This window comes from Macrotis lagotis, chromosome 2 (genome assembly GCF_037893015.1).
Source record: "Macrotis lagotis isolate mMagLag1 chromosome 2, bilby.v1.9.chrom.fasta, whole genome shotgun sequence".
NCBI classification, from domain to species: Eukaryota; Metazoa; Chordata; class Mammalia; order Peramelemorphia; family Peramelidae; genus Macrotis; species Macrotis lagotis.
In genome coordinates, this window is record NC_133659.1 from 338,063,595 (window position 1) to 338,077,548 (window position 13,954).

General features: G+C 46.1%; 1 protein-coding gene across 2 annotated transcripts in view; it reads right to left on the reverse strand.

The window, feature by feature from the left end:
- The window catches only part of ZBED4 (zinc finger BED-type containing 4), a 75,887-nt gene extending 62,506 nt beyond the window's left edge, over window positions 1-13,381 (reverse strand). The window contains exons 1-2 of one of the 2 annotated variants that reach the window (XM_074227243.1): window positions 13,264-13,381; window positions 12,473-12,549 (exon numbers count right to left, since the gene is read on the reverse strand). The gene's annotated coding sequence lies outside the window, so the exon portion shown is untranslated. Of the gene's footprint in view, window positions 1-12,472; window positions 12,808-13,263 lie in introns of those variants that run through there. The other variant, XM_074227244.1, reaches the window with a different exon arrangement.
- Window positions 13,382-13,954: the final 573 nt, after the last annotated feature.

Consider the following 13,954-nt stretch of genomic DNA (forward strand, 5'->3'; position numbering starts at 1 on the left):
ACCAGAGAAAGAACTGATAAACAGGAGCATGTAGAGAATAATATATAACATATAATTATATACAGGCACACACACATACCCATTTATACCTATTTGTATCTAATAGTAGCCATCTCTAGAGTGGGGGAGGGAGTAGGTAGGTAAAGAAAAAAGTGAAAAAACTTTTAGATGATAATTTCATTATAAATTTAAAAGGAATATAGCAAGTTGTACATAAGAAATTGGTGGTTTTATATACAATCATCATTTTTTACTCCACTATTTTATGGAAATGACTGTTTTATTCATTCAATAAATTAGAAAAAAGACAGGAAGGAAGAGTGACAAAGTTACTGCTTCCATCCTTCTCCTGGTCCTTACCACTCAATACTGGCCCTAATAGCGTCGGACCTCACCCATAAGTTCTCTTTACACAGCACTATTCTGGGTCATGAAGCTGCACTAACAATAATGAAAATCCATTTGGCTGGTTGAGTCACTCAAGTATGCACCCCCTTTGGCCAAGGGACTCCCCACTGCATGGCACAGTCAGAGGGAAATATCACGCAGACACCGAAACATCAAATGATAACAGTGGTGTGGCAAAGACCCTACAGGAGTGACTGAACAAGTGCTAGCACAGGAACATCAGAAGCTAGATGTGTATGAGCTGACACAGAACATGTCGACCCTGAAAATGCCAAAAAAGGCCCTGGGAGCCAACAAGCCCAAAATAATCGTGGTGGTCTGCTTGAACTTCACTGGGCCAGGGGACATTCTACCTAGTGGTGGAGAATGGAAATGGCCACCAAATGTGACCGTGGGATACGAAAGGGTCACAGTTTCAAACAACTAGAGGCCCAAGGTAGAAATGACCTTTCAGTTCTATGGACTAGAGAAAAGGTCATGATTATATATGATCATGCAAGATAACAGGAATAATTTTGTTACATATAATTTGAAAGCTTTTGCACAAACAAATCTAATGTAATTACAGCACACAAGGGAAACAAATTAAGGGGGAAAAGCAATGTTGGAAGCTAGTTTCATTGATATACTCAAAGGACATAAACAGGGAGTTCTTTAAGAAATTCAACCAATTGGACAGAGCCAAAATGGCAGCATGAAGGCAGGAATTCCCAGAAATTCATTCTCCTCAAAACTCCAAAAGTTGTCAGATTATGATTCTAACCAAAATGTGGAGGGGCAGAACCTACAGAAAGACTGAGTGATACAATCTCCCTGTCCAAGATAACTTTGAAGTTCTGCAGGCACCAGGACTGGGGCTTGGAAAAAGCCACAGCACAGCCTCAGCATAGCAGTCAGGCTGGGTGCCTGGGTCCAAGGCAGAGGGGGCGGTCTCCACACCTCCTGGCCTAGGGATCAGTGGGAACAGGTTGAAGGGGTGGGGAGAGATCTCTGTTGCACCAGCCTCAGAGCAGTGGTGAGAGCTTGCAGCGGGGGTCCAGGAAGCCAACCTGCATCTCCAGAGCTCTCAGCCTATAAATGGTAAGGGGGCTGGGGGAGACGGCAGCGACCTCTCTGCTCTCCCTGGCACAGGGCTCCACTGTTTGCCCACACTCAGATACAGCTTGCAGCTGGGGTTCCCATACCACCTTAGCCAAAAAAGGACCCTCCTCACAGCTCCAGGGCAAGAGAGTAGTCAGAGCCTCTCATAAAACCTTGGAGGAATTAAAGTCCCAGTGGGGTGTCCCAAAAATCCCCAAAGCCTTGGAAGTGCAGTAAATCAGTCATAGGCTGAAGAAATGAGCAAACAACAGAAAAAGAAGAATCTGACCATAGAAAATTACTTTAGTCCCATGGAAGATTCAGAAGATGACAAAAATCAATGCTTCTGTATCCAAAACCTCCAAGAGAAATAAAAAATGGGCTCAGGCTATGGATGGGCTCAAAAAAGGCTTTGAAAAGCAAGTAAGGGAGGTGGAGGAAAAATTGAGAGGAGAAATGAGAGCAGTGTAGATAAATCACGAAAATAAAATTAGCAGCTTGGTGAAAGAAATACAAAAAAATACTGAACAAAATAATATGTTTAAAAACCAGTTTAGGAAAAATGGAAAAAAAGCAACATAAAAGGCAAATGAGCCTTAAAATACAGAACTGGCTAGCTGGAAAAGGAGATAAAAAAAAAAAGCTCTCTAAAGTAAATACCTCCTTCCAATATAGAATGGAACTAAAGGAAGCCTTTGTCTTTGAAAGAAATCAAGAAGAAATAAAACTATTCCAAAAAAACAAAAAACAAAAACAAAACTAGAAGAAAACATGAAATATCTCATAGGAAAAACAATCAACCTTGAAAACAGATCCAGGAGAAATAATTTTAAAATTATTGGGTTACCTGAAGAGCCTACACTTCATTTTTCAAGAAATAATACAAGGGGCAGCTAGGTGGCATATTGGATAAAGCACCGGCCCTGGAGTCAGGAGTACCTGGGTTCAAATCCGCCTCAGACGCTTAATAATGACCTAGCCGTGTGGCCTTGGGCAAGCCACTTAACCCCATTTGCCTTGCAAAAAAAAAAAAAAACCTAAAAAAAATACAGCAAAATTGCCTTGAGATCTTAGAGGCAGAGAATAAAATAGAAATTGAGGGAATTCACCAATCAACTCCTGAAAGAGATCCCAAAAGAAAAACTTCCAAAAAATACTATAGTCAAACTCCAGAATTCCCAAGTCAAAGAGAAAATACTACAAAAGCTGCCAGAAACAAGTCAACTACCATGGCTCCATAAGTCAGGATCACACAAGATCTAGCAGCATCTACATTAAGGGCTTGGAGGACTTGGAATATGATATTCCAGAAGGCAAAAGATCTTGGTTTACAATTGAAAATCAACTACTCAGCAAAACTGAACATCCTTTTTCAGAGGAAAAAAATGGACTTCCAATGGAACAGGACTTTCAGACTCTCCTACTGAAACAACCAGAGCTTAACAGCAAGCTTGATTTCCAAGTTCAGGACTAAGGTGAACCATAGAAAGGGTGGACGAGAAGGACGAATTATGAGGAACTTAATGATGTTGAACTGCTTGTATTCCTGCATGAGAAGAAAATACTGATAACGCATATGAACTTTCTCATTTATAAGAGCTGTTAGAAGGAGCGTATATAGACGGGACATAGGAAGGAGCTAAATATAATGGTATAATCTAGTAAAAAGACAGAGTCAATGGGTGATAAAGGAAAGTACTGGGAGGAAGAGAAAGGAGAGAAAGAAGGGGGTAAGATATTTCATATAAGAGTTAGGAAAAAGCTTTTTCAACACAGTGGAATGAGGGAATGCAAGGGGGAATGAGCGAGCCTTCATTCTCATCAGAAATGGCTCAGGGAGGAAATAGCATACACACTTAAAAGGGTATAGAAATCTATCTTAGCCTAGAGAAAAATGAGAAAGGATAGGATAAGGGGGAACAGGAGCAGGGGAAGGGGGGAGTAGGTGTTAGAAGAGAGGGAAGATCATGGGAAAGGGTACTCAGATATAAGACATTTTTGAACAGGGACAGGTGAAAAGAGAGAGAGAGTGGAATAGATGAGAGTGGGGAGGAATACAGTGGAGGAAAATACAATAATAGCAACTGTGGGAAAATATTGAAGCAACTTTTTTGGTGGACTTCTGATAAAGAAGGCAATTCACCCCAGAGACAGAGCTGTTGGAATCTGAACACAGACTGAAGTACACTTTTTTTTCTCTCTCTCACTAATTCTTGAGGTTTCTCATCTTCTTGGGGGGGGTGGTTTATGTTTACTCTCATAACAAAATCATTGTAATAATATAAAATAAATAAACAAAAAAAAAGAAATGTCAAAGTAAAACAAAAAAGAAATTTAACCAATTAATGGTTAACAATATGGAAAAATGATTTAAGCAACTCTGAGGAGCCACCTTAGACCCATTAGACTGGTGAAAATGACAAATATTGTAAACAGGATTTGTAAGAAAAGAGACAATGAGCATTGTTGGTGGAGGTGGGAATTGTCTAACCATTCAGGAAAGCAACTTGAAACTGTGTCCCAAAGGTTACTATATTATACATAATCTGTGCCATAAATTATCTGGCTTATTTCCTAAAGAAATCAAAGAAAAAGGAAAAGAACCTGCACGTCCCAAAATATTTATTGCAGTTTTTTTCACAGTTCTTCCTATTGGGGAACAGCCAAATACAATGTGGTATAAGAATGTAATGGAATATTTTTGTGTTGAAAATGATCAAACGGACAATTTCAATGGAAGCTCGGAGGAATGCAAAGTAAGCAGAAATGGGAGAACAATTTATACAATGGTAACAACCTGAGAGAGAAAAGAAACTCTTAACTGTTATCAAGGCAATGATAAACCATGAATCCAGAGGCATGAGGAGGAAACATTCCACTCATTTGTGCCAAAAAGGCAATGGATATAAAATGCAGAGACAGACTCACATCTTCAGGTACAATGGCCAATTTGTTTTACAGGACTATGCAGCATTAGTGAGGAGGGTTTTGTTTTATGGGGGGGTTTATTTGGTTGGGGGGGGCAGTGGGAAGGACAGAAGGGAAGTAAAAATAAATGTATTTTTAAAATAAAAAAGATCAATAAAAAACTGTTATTAAAAATAATTTATGTCATAGTACTTTATAATTTCTAAAGTACTTTTCTTACATTAGCCCCCATAAGGTAAATCAGGTTACCACCATTTTGAGAGCGAGGAAATTTAGAATGAGAGAGATGAACAAATTCCCTCACTCATACAATTCATTAATTCAATAAACATTTATTAAGCATCTATTCTACATCAGAATAAACCAAAGAACTAAACAAGAAAAATCAATAAACATTTATTAAGCACCTATTCTGCATCAGAATACACCAAAGAAATAAACAAGAAAAATTTTAACACCACCAATAACCAAGATGTTCTAGAGTCAGATACCCTGGAGAATGAAGTCAAATGGGAGATAAGAGAATTGCAGCTGAGCCTTTTAAAACCCTAGAACATGATGCTCTTAAGGTACTGCATTCAATAAATAAACCAACAAATTTTGAAAACTCAACAGTAGTCACTAGATTGAAAAAATCAGTTTATGTCTCAATCCTAAAGAAGAACAGTGCCAAAGGGTGTTCAATTTACTGAATATCTGTGCTCATTTCACAGATCAGCAAGATTATTAGGCTTGAGCAGTAAGTGAATCAGGAATTGCAAGAAGCATCTGGATTTTGGAAGAGACAGAGGAGCTAGAGGACAAACTGCCCACATTTGCTGGTTATGGAGAAAGCAAGGGAGTTCCAGGAAAACATCTCCTTCTGCTTCATTGACTCCACTAAAGCCTTTGCTTGGCTGGATCACAACAAATATGGCAAGTCCTCAAAGAGCTGGGAGCAGCAGATCATCTTACCTGTCTACTGAAGAACCTGTTTGGGGACCAAGAAGCAAAAGTTAGAACTAAACATGGGACAGCTGATTGGTCTAAGATTGGAGGAAAAAGGATGACAAGACTGGATGTTGTGACCTGATTTAATGAACAGAGGCAGAGTGGCCCAAGGAAAATGCTAGGCTAGATGAATCCAAAGCTGGGAGAAATCGCAATCTCAGCCTTGCAGATGGTAGAAAGAGAAGAATTCAGAAGTTTCATGAGGGTGAAAGAGGAGAGGATAAAGCTGGCTTGAAGCTTACATTCACAAAAAACTAAAATCTTAGCAACTGGTCTCACTTTCTGGCAAAGAAGAGGGAGAAGAAATGGAAGCAAGATCAGAATTTGATGCTTTTGGGTTCAAGTATCTCTGCAGATAGTGCCTGCAGTCTTGCCATGAAAGACATTTACTTCCCAAAAGGAAAGCTGTAGCAAATCTGAATGCGTCCTAAAAAGAAGACATCATCTTGCCAACGAAGGTCTGGAGAATCAAAGTGATGGTTTTTCTCATAGCACCATTTCGCTATGAGACTTGAACCAGAAAGAAAGTCAAGCCACACCCAATTTCTGAATTGTGGAGCTGAAAAAAGACTTTTGAGTCCCCTGGACAGCAAGAAGATCCAATCAGTCAATACTTAAAAGAAATTAATTCAGACTACTGGTGGGGCAGCTAAGTGAAGAAGTGGAAAGAGTGTGGGGCCTGGAATCAGCAAGACTCATTTTCATGAGTCCAATTCCAGCACGTCCCAGCTACATGATCCTGGACAAGTCACTTCACCCTGTTGGCCTCAGTTTCTTCATCGGAAAATGAGCTGGAGAAGGAAATGATAAATCATTCCAGTATCTGTCAAGGAAACCCCAAATAGGCTCATGAAGCATCAGAGATGACTGGGCAATAACGAATTCATTGAAAGAACAACTACTGAAGTTAAAGCTTAAATATTCTGGCCAAATAATGAGAAGAGCAGACTCACTAGAAAATCCTCATGTTGGGATAGACTGAAGGCAAAAGGAGAAAGGGATGACAAAGGATGAGATAGATGGTACAGTGAAGGCAACAAAATGAGCTTGGAGAGATTTGAGGAACTGGTGGAGGACAAAAGGGTCTGGTGAGCCATGGCCCTGGGTAACATGAAGAGTCAGACAGGACTCAGGAATCAGGCCCTGGGCTAAGCTCTGGACAAAAGAGGCAAAAGGCAGTCCCTGATCTCCAAAAAGGTTATCATCTAATGAGGGAAACAACACATAAACAAATCTACATAAAACAAGCTCTGGATAGGATAAATAAGAAACTAGAGAGGGAAAGTACTGGAATTAAGGGGCTTGGGGAAGGCTTCCTGAAGAAGGAAGCCTGGGAAGTCAAGAGCTGGAGAGGAAGAAGACCCCAGAGAACACATCCAGAGCTGAGAAATGAAGGTGCTTGTTTCTGGATCAGTGAAGGGGCCAGTGTCCCCCGTTCAAAGAGGGTGTGTTGGGGATGGGTAAGAGGGAACATATTATGGAGGGCCTTGAACACCAAATAACATATTGTTCCTGGAGGCAACAGGGAGCCCCTGGAGTTCACTGTGTGGTGACATGGTCAGATCCAAACTTTAGGAAAATCACTTTAGTGGCTGGGTAGAAGATGGACTGGAGTGGGGAGAAACTTGAAGCAGGCAGACCCATTGGGGGGTCACTGCAATGATCTAGGCCTAAGAGGAAGAGGGGCGGAGTCAGAGGAGAAAAGGAGGTGTGGCTGAGGGATGCTACAGAGGTGAAATCATAGGTCTTGAAATCAGTCCCTTCCCCAGCACACTCCTAAGGGAATCTAAGTTGTTCTGTCTCCTTTTCAGAACCTCCCAAAGGTGGCCTCAGATGTACTTTCTAATCTTCTCCAAAGAATCTCAAAAGGCTGTAGTCCTAATCAACAGTTCATGCTTTTCCTTTCAGACCCCTCACCTTTTTCTCTCTGAACATCCCAGGTCTCTTTCAAGCCCCAATGTCCCTCTGGTCCTATGGAGCTTTAGCTAATCATACCATCCACTCCACACAATTAGTACATTATAATCCACAGTTCTCTGCACAATTCAGTAATTTAGATTGTATATACTGCCTCTAAATGACCATTACATGACTAGAACACTGGTTCTGAAGGTAGAACCTCATTTTCACAAAGATAAAACTCTTCTTAATCAGCTTATGAATTTCCTTGAGCTAAACCAATTAGGCTGGAGAAGAATGAGGGCAGGGCCATGCACAATTAAGACCTATGGGGGAAGGAGGCAAGGTCGGCTAAGGAAGGGAATCACTGGGGTCAAGAGAGTCACCAGCAAAATCCAAATACCCAAAGATCAGAGATAGTAGGAAATGGGTTCTAAAAGGTAACTAAGAACCTTAAGTAGCATTATCAATCAATTCCAATTGATTGATCTGGACTCTCCATCTTTGATCAAGCTTCCACCCCCGACCAGCTTGGGGTCCTGCTAAAGCTAACAAAGGCATCAGATGGAGCTCTCTATACCTGTTGCCCCAGTGAGCCAGTTGCTGGGTAGAATCCCCAAAGAGATGGAAGGGAGAGAGAGATCCCATATAAACTAAGGATATTCTTATCACTTTTTGTGGTGTGCAAGGCTGAAGCCTAAGCTGGTATCTATCAGTTAGGAAACTACCCAGAAGCCAGCCCTGTTCACTAGGGTTTGAGGATGGAATGTAGGAGACCATACTGTGCCCTAAGAAACAACAAATAGAAATTTAGAGAAATGTGGGGAGCCATCTTAACCCATACAGATTCTAGAGAGAATGACTATCATTACAAAGACTACAGGAATGTAGCCAATCACACTAAAATGAGGAAAACCGCCACGCTCAAATTGCAATGTCCAACCTTGAGCTCAGCAATACTACTTAATGCTCTGGTGGGGGAGGTGGAGAGCTTCTGGATCAGAGTGCTGCATACACTGCTTCAAACATTTTCTCTCTTTGTTACAAAGGAGTCTGATTTTCCAACCCCCAAAGTCACCCAACAGCACCTTGGGAAATAATGATTATATAGAAACCAAAAAGTAATTCTGCTTTTTCAATGCAGGGAGCTCCCTCTAGAGTCTTCCTTTTAATTCTGTGTATCGACTCACACACAGGTCTAAGCAGTAAGGGAAAGGATCTTAGACAGCAGAGAAACCAAAGGCTGGACACCATCTGAGCACTGGCAGGAGGGGAGGCATGACAGCCCCAGGGTCTCCCATTCATCTCTACTCTGAATCCCTAGAGGACTCCCTATCGGTCCCTCAAGGGCATCGCCCTGAATCCTTCCTCTTTCTCTCCACATATGATTTCTAGAGATCTGAATCTCCTTGGGAGAAGGACAATGGTTTATGTCCATGTCCCCACCATAGCCAGTACGACATCCAGGCTAGCACGTCCATACTGATGGATACCAACTTCTCTCAATGTCAACTAGAAACTCTCTGGGGAGTTGAGGGAAGCAGGAATCCCACCTTCTTCTCACTCAGCACTGGGCACAGAGAATGCCACAAAACTTTAAAATCTGATAGGACCAAGAGGGGAGACCTCTTCTGAGAAGCTGCCATGGCAGGTGGCCATGAGAGGGGCTCAAGAGACTCTTTTATACACAATTATTCCTCATACTACATCAGTTCAGTCAAGAACAGAAAGGCTTAACCCTCCACCCACAGGCTTCAAAATTTATTTTTCTTTTAGAGAGGTTATTTCCCTATCTAATGCTGAATACTATATACTGTATATATGTCTGGGGCAATAACAAATTTACTTTGGAACCTTACCGACTGCTTACCAACACCTGAAAATCCTCCTTAACATCTAAAAAAAGACTACCTCTCATTCATTCTGATGTTCTCCAGGACCTGGAGGTCACATTGAGAGTTCACCTTCCTTCACTACTTGGGAGTCCTCTCTAGCCACAAAAATCTAGTCTGCTTTTGTTTTGTGGGAGCTGGGAAGGCAATCTCCCTGGGACGATGCACAGCAGTAAACAAATGGAAAAAAAAAATCATTGAAAAATGTCTCCTCACACAAATGTAAACCCTGCTTCTATGTCATTAGCTGGTCACCCTCATCTCTAAAGAGTCATGGGGTGGGGGTGGGGGGTGGCACAAAGCTTGTTTTGTAAGACTTATACTCTGGGGTATCATCCCCAAGATAACTCCCCCAAAGTAGAGGTGAATTAAACATACAAACCATACCATATATACTGGACACTGGACACTTGTCTGCTCTTGAATTAGGACCAAGAGGGCAGAAAGGAACAAATGGAAAAAAAAATCTCTGAAGTCATGAAACATGAATTAAAGTTTATCTATCTGGATTCCCAAGTGCAAAAAAAATAATAATTAAAAAAATTCAAAGCTGTAAAAGCCAAGAAAATGCTCCCAGCTTGGGAAAAGAGAAAATTTTCATTCAAAGATTTGATAGCCATGAGTTAGCTGACAAGTGTGTTCATTTCATCTGATCCTCTTTCCAAAATCTTCCCCAGTCTAGGCAAGGTGGCACAGGAGCCACCCCCCAAGCCCAGTGCCCTGCCTCAGGGTGAGCTGGGGGCTATGTCCCAACCCTTCTCTTCCTCAATGACACTGGCAAGGGTTGGGGACTGGGCCTGCCATAAGCTCTCTGTGGGCAGGGCCCATGACATCAGTCCTGACAACTCCAGGGCCAACAGGAGCCTTGCAAAATTCCAGGTACTTTATGAATGATGATGGATTTGAATTGATCTCTTCCATCCATTTTAAGAACTCACGCTCCAAATAATTATAACGTAGAAACCAAGAGCTAACCTTCTCATCAACAAGGAATACTGGTATGTATGCAATTCACTAAGGTTTACCCAGCCTCTGAAACTGAGCTGAGAGTTCTGAGCTCTCCCAAGGACACCCTCAAACTTGGGAGTGACAAGGAGATCTGGACCTAGTCCAGCAAAGGAAGCTTCCACATCTCAGCGGTCCCAAGACCACCAAAACCCCATCTCCACCTTTAAGTTTGATGTTCTTTGGTAAATATCCACTCAGAAAATGGTTTTATTTCTTCACCCAAAATGCTTTAACATGTGACAAGCAAATCTCCCCCAAAACACTTTCTGATAGTTTACCAGCTGTTTTTTCTCCTACATGTTGAAACTGGAGCATCAAGGCCCTGGCTGAGCCTTCTGACACCAACCCGGCTGAGTTCGCCAGCCCCTGGTCTGCCTGGTTCAAACTGGTAGATCACATTCTTTCCTAGTGAGGTTAATGCAAACTAAGGCCTTGTTTACGGGCAGAGAAACTAGGGACCGCTGCTGCACCTTCCTTCCTTCCTTGCCTAGGGCACTCGGCCACCATTCTGGCCCAGGAAAGACCTCCTCTAGATGGGAGGGAGCTTGGGAAGCAGTTGCAATCAGGGCTTTGCATAAACCTCTGAGGTGAGCGGCTCCATGCCCCCAGTATACTGAGGACCACAGCAAGCCCACAGCCCAAATGGGAGGGGTCAGGCCAGAAGCCCTTTCAAAGTCTGATAAGGCTACCTTAGTAACAAAGTGCATTCCAGAGCAAGCAAACAGTCCCAGGGAAGGTCATTTGGTCCCTGTTCTGCCCTGGGCATGTTCTGGGTCAAATACCAGGACTGGATGGGCTGTGTTTTTCTCCTCAAACTGAGGTGTAAGGCCTACATCCTGGGCAAGAAGGACTGAAAGGGTATTCCAGACCCCCATGGGCATGGGAATTTGGAAGCCAGGGCCTTGCCAGGGCTTTTTCCATTTCAACCACACAAACTGGTCGGTTGAGATACTGAACCTATATCAGACCACACCAGCTCCTGGTCCTGGTCAAATAAGGATAATCTTTAATTATCTCTCATCTAGTCTGGAGGCTTCAAACCCAACTCTGTGGTTTTAGAAGGAATAGCAGAGAAAAAGCCACGGCTCACCAACAAGATGGATGTAGGTGACTATCTCTTGGATTGTGAGGCTATCACAGTCCTGTGACCTGTGACCCAGGACCCCACTAGGCAACCCCAGACTGGCAGCAGTAGGAGATGTCATCTTGAAGAGAAGTCATTTCCCCAAGATATAGGGGAGACCCCAGAGCACAGCAAGGACTAACACTGGGGGACCACTGGCTCCCTAGCCCCGCCACCAGAGTCCAATGAGAGAGACAGAGAACCCATGAGACGTAGTTAGGACTGGAGAGCTCACAGAATCCACAAAATAGAAGAAGGGACCAAGGGAGCCAGGGGAAGGGGGGGGGGGAGTATATTATTGGCAATACTAAGAGCCTTGAAAAATCTACTGTGGCAAAATGAGTCCAAGGGGAAACACTGGTACGTATGCTCAAAAATACGAAAATAAGTCTAAATAGATATCAACGGTTTCTATAGGTGACCACACCAACAGGTTTTTCCTGCTTGTTCTATAGTGTTTGGCAAGCATCACAATGAAACTTTAAAAGATTCTGCTCTTTGTTTAGTTGCATTCACCAAGGAAAAGTAAAATATAAAACAATAGAGTTCCAAAGGATATCTTCCCAAAACTAATGAAATGTTTTTAAAATCAGATTATCCAGATTAAATGAAAAGATCATTAAAAGGATGATTAACTCCAAGTAAAAATCAGAAATGCTCTGGGCGGGGGGAGCAACAGCGCTTTCTGAAGAGAGGTGGGGGACGACTAGGGCAGAATGCTGTATACACTCCTATTTGTGTTTCTGAATGTTGTTGACAGTAGGGAGGATTTGATTCTGGAGGAAGGATTACATCCAGAAATGACTGGGACAAAAAAACGAAGAGCAACAATAACTTTCTTCACAGGGAGCTATTCGTCCATCTCATTCTGAAAGTGGGTCTGGTAAAGCAGCCTACGGCGGCATAAGTGCTGCAGAAGGAAAGCAGGAAGCACGTGGGCTTGGCCAGCTTCAAGGGTCAGAGTCTATTTCGAAAACTTGAGCAGCTTCCTGCCAGGGGCCCAGAAACTGTCTCAACAGAAGCCCTTCCCACCTGGCAGTGCCCACCGCCCGGCTCCGAAGGCTTCCCTAGCATCAAAGAAGAAAAAGACACCGAAAAGGGGAGAGAAAAGCAACTGAGAAACGAAGGGAGAGGAAGCACTTACTCATCATCTTCTCCCTGGTCCTGGACTTCATTTCCCACACTTTTCTTCACTTTCCCAACCATACGTCCACATAGGACCTGAAAAAACACAAGATACCCTTAATTATGTGGGTTGTCAGGCCTTTGGGGGGGAGAGGCGAGAACCAAGCCCGTCTGTCCTGTAAAGAAGCAGTCTTCTCCCAAAACAGCTAGCCTCATCCTTCCCTTGAACTTTTCCAAGTGTTTTTTGAACGAGAGCTCAGCATAGCTGTTTCGCTTCGGTCCAGCAGGCTCAGGCCGAGGTCATGGCACTGCCCAGGGGCCCCCTTGGCACAAACCAGGGAGAAGAGGGGGCTCCAGCGGTGACTCCCCACGAGACGCGGGCTGTGAGCGCAGCGGGCGCGCTTTCTTCGCCCTCAGCCCTGAGCCTGCTTTGGGGGGGCCCTCCCCCGTGGGTGCGGGGCGCTGCCCGCACGGCGCCCCCGAAATGCCCGCTGGCCCACTCGCTCCGCGGGCGGAGGAGGAAGCCGCTCCCGGGGCGCCTCCGGCCCCGGGCCCGCCGCGCCCGGGGCTCCCGCGGGGTCACGACGGGGGGCGCCGGGGCGGGAGGCGCGGCGGGCACCCCGGCACCCCGGCCGCGGCGGGCACGGGCACGGGCACGGGCCCGGGCAGCTGTCAAGGCGCGGGGCCGCGTGGCGGCCGGGCCGGGCCGGGCCGGGGCCGGGCCGCGGCCGCAGACAATGGGGGCCCCGGGCGCCGGGCGCCGGCGCCGCCCCCCGCCCCCCGCCGGGCCGCCCCCCGCCCCGCACTCACCTCCGCGGCTCTCCCGGCCCCGGCCTCGGCCCGGCGGCCCGGCGGCAGGAGGCGGAGGTGGAGGAGGAGCAGCCGGATCCGGATCCCGGTCCCCATTCATTAGCGGCCGCTTTGTCTCGGCCCCCTCCCCCTCCCCGCTCCCTCCTCCTCCTCCTCCTCCTCCTCCTCCTCCCCCGCCCCTCCCCGCCCGCTCCGCTCCCACAGCGCGCGGGGCGCCCGCGGCTCCAGCTCCGGCGGCCAACCACGGTGGGGGAGGGCGGGGGAGGGGGCCGGGGGCGCGCACGCCCGGGCACGTCCGGCCGAGGAAAGCCGGCCAGCCGCCGGCGGGGGCGCGCACGCCCGGGCCGAGGCGGAAGAGACCGGGCCGAAGGCGCGCACGTCCCGGCCGGCGGGGGGGGGGGGGGGGGCGGCGCTGAAGGCGGCAAGAGGCGGGGCCGGGAGGGAGGGGGCGGCCCCGGGCGGAAGCGCTCAAGATGGCCGCTGGCCGCCTCCGCCGGGGCAGGCCCCTGACGGAGGCGGCCCCGAAGCCCCCGCTTCCGGTTACGGCGGGGCCGGGAGGGGCCGGGGGAGAGCTGCGGCCGGCCCGAGAGCAGACTCTGGCCGAGTCCGGGCCGCGGGGCGCTCGGGGAAGCCTCCGGACGCGCGAACGCTAACGTGAATGACGTACACGTCGTCAGACCGCCCCACGCGT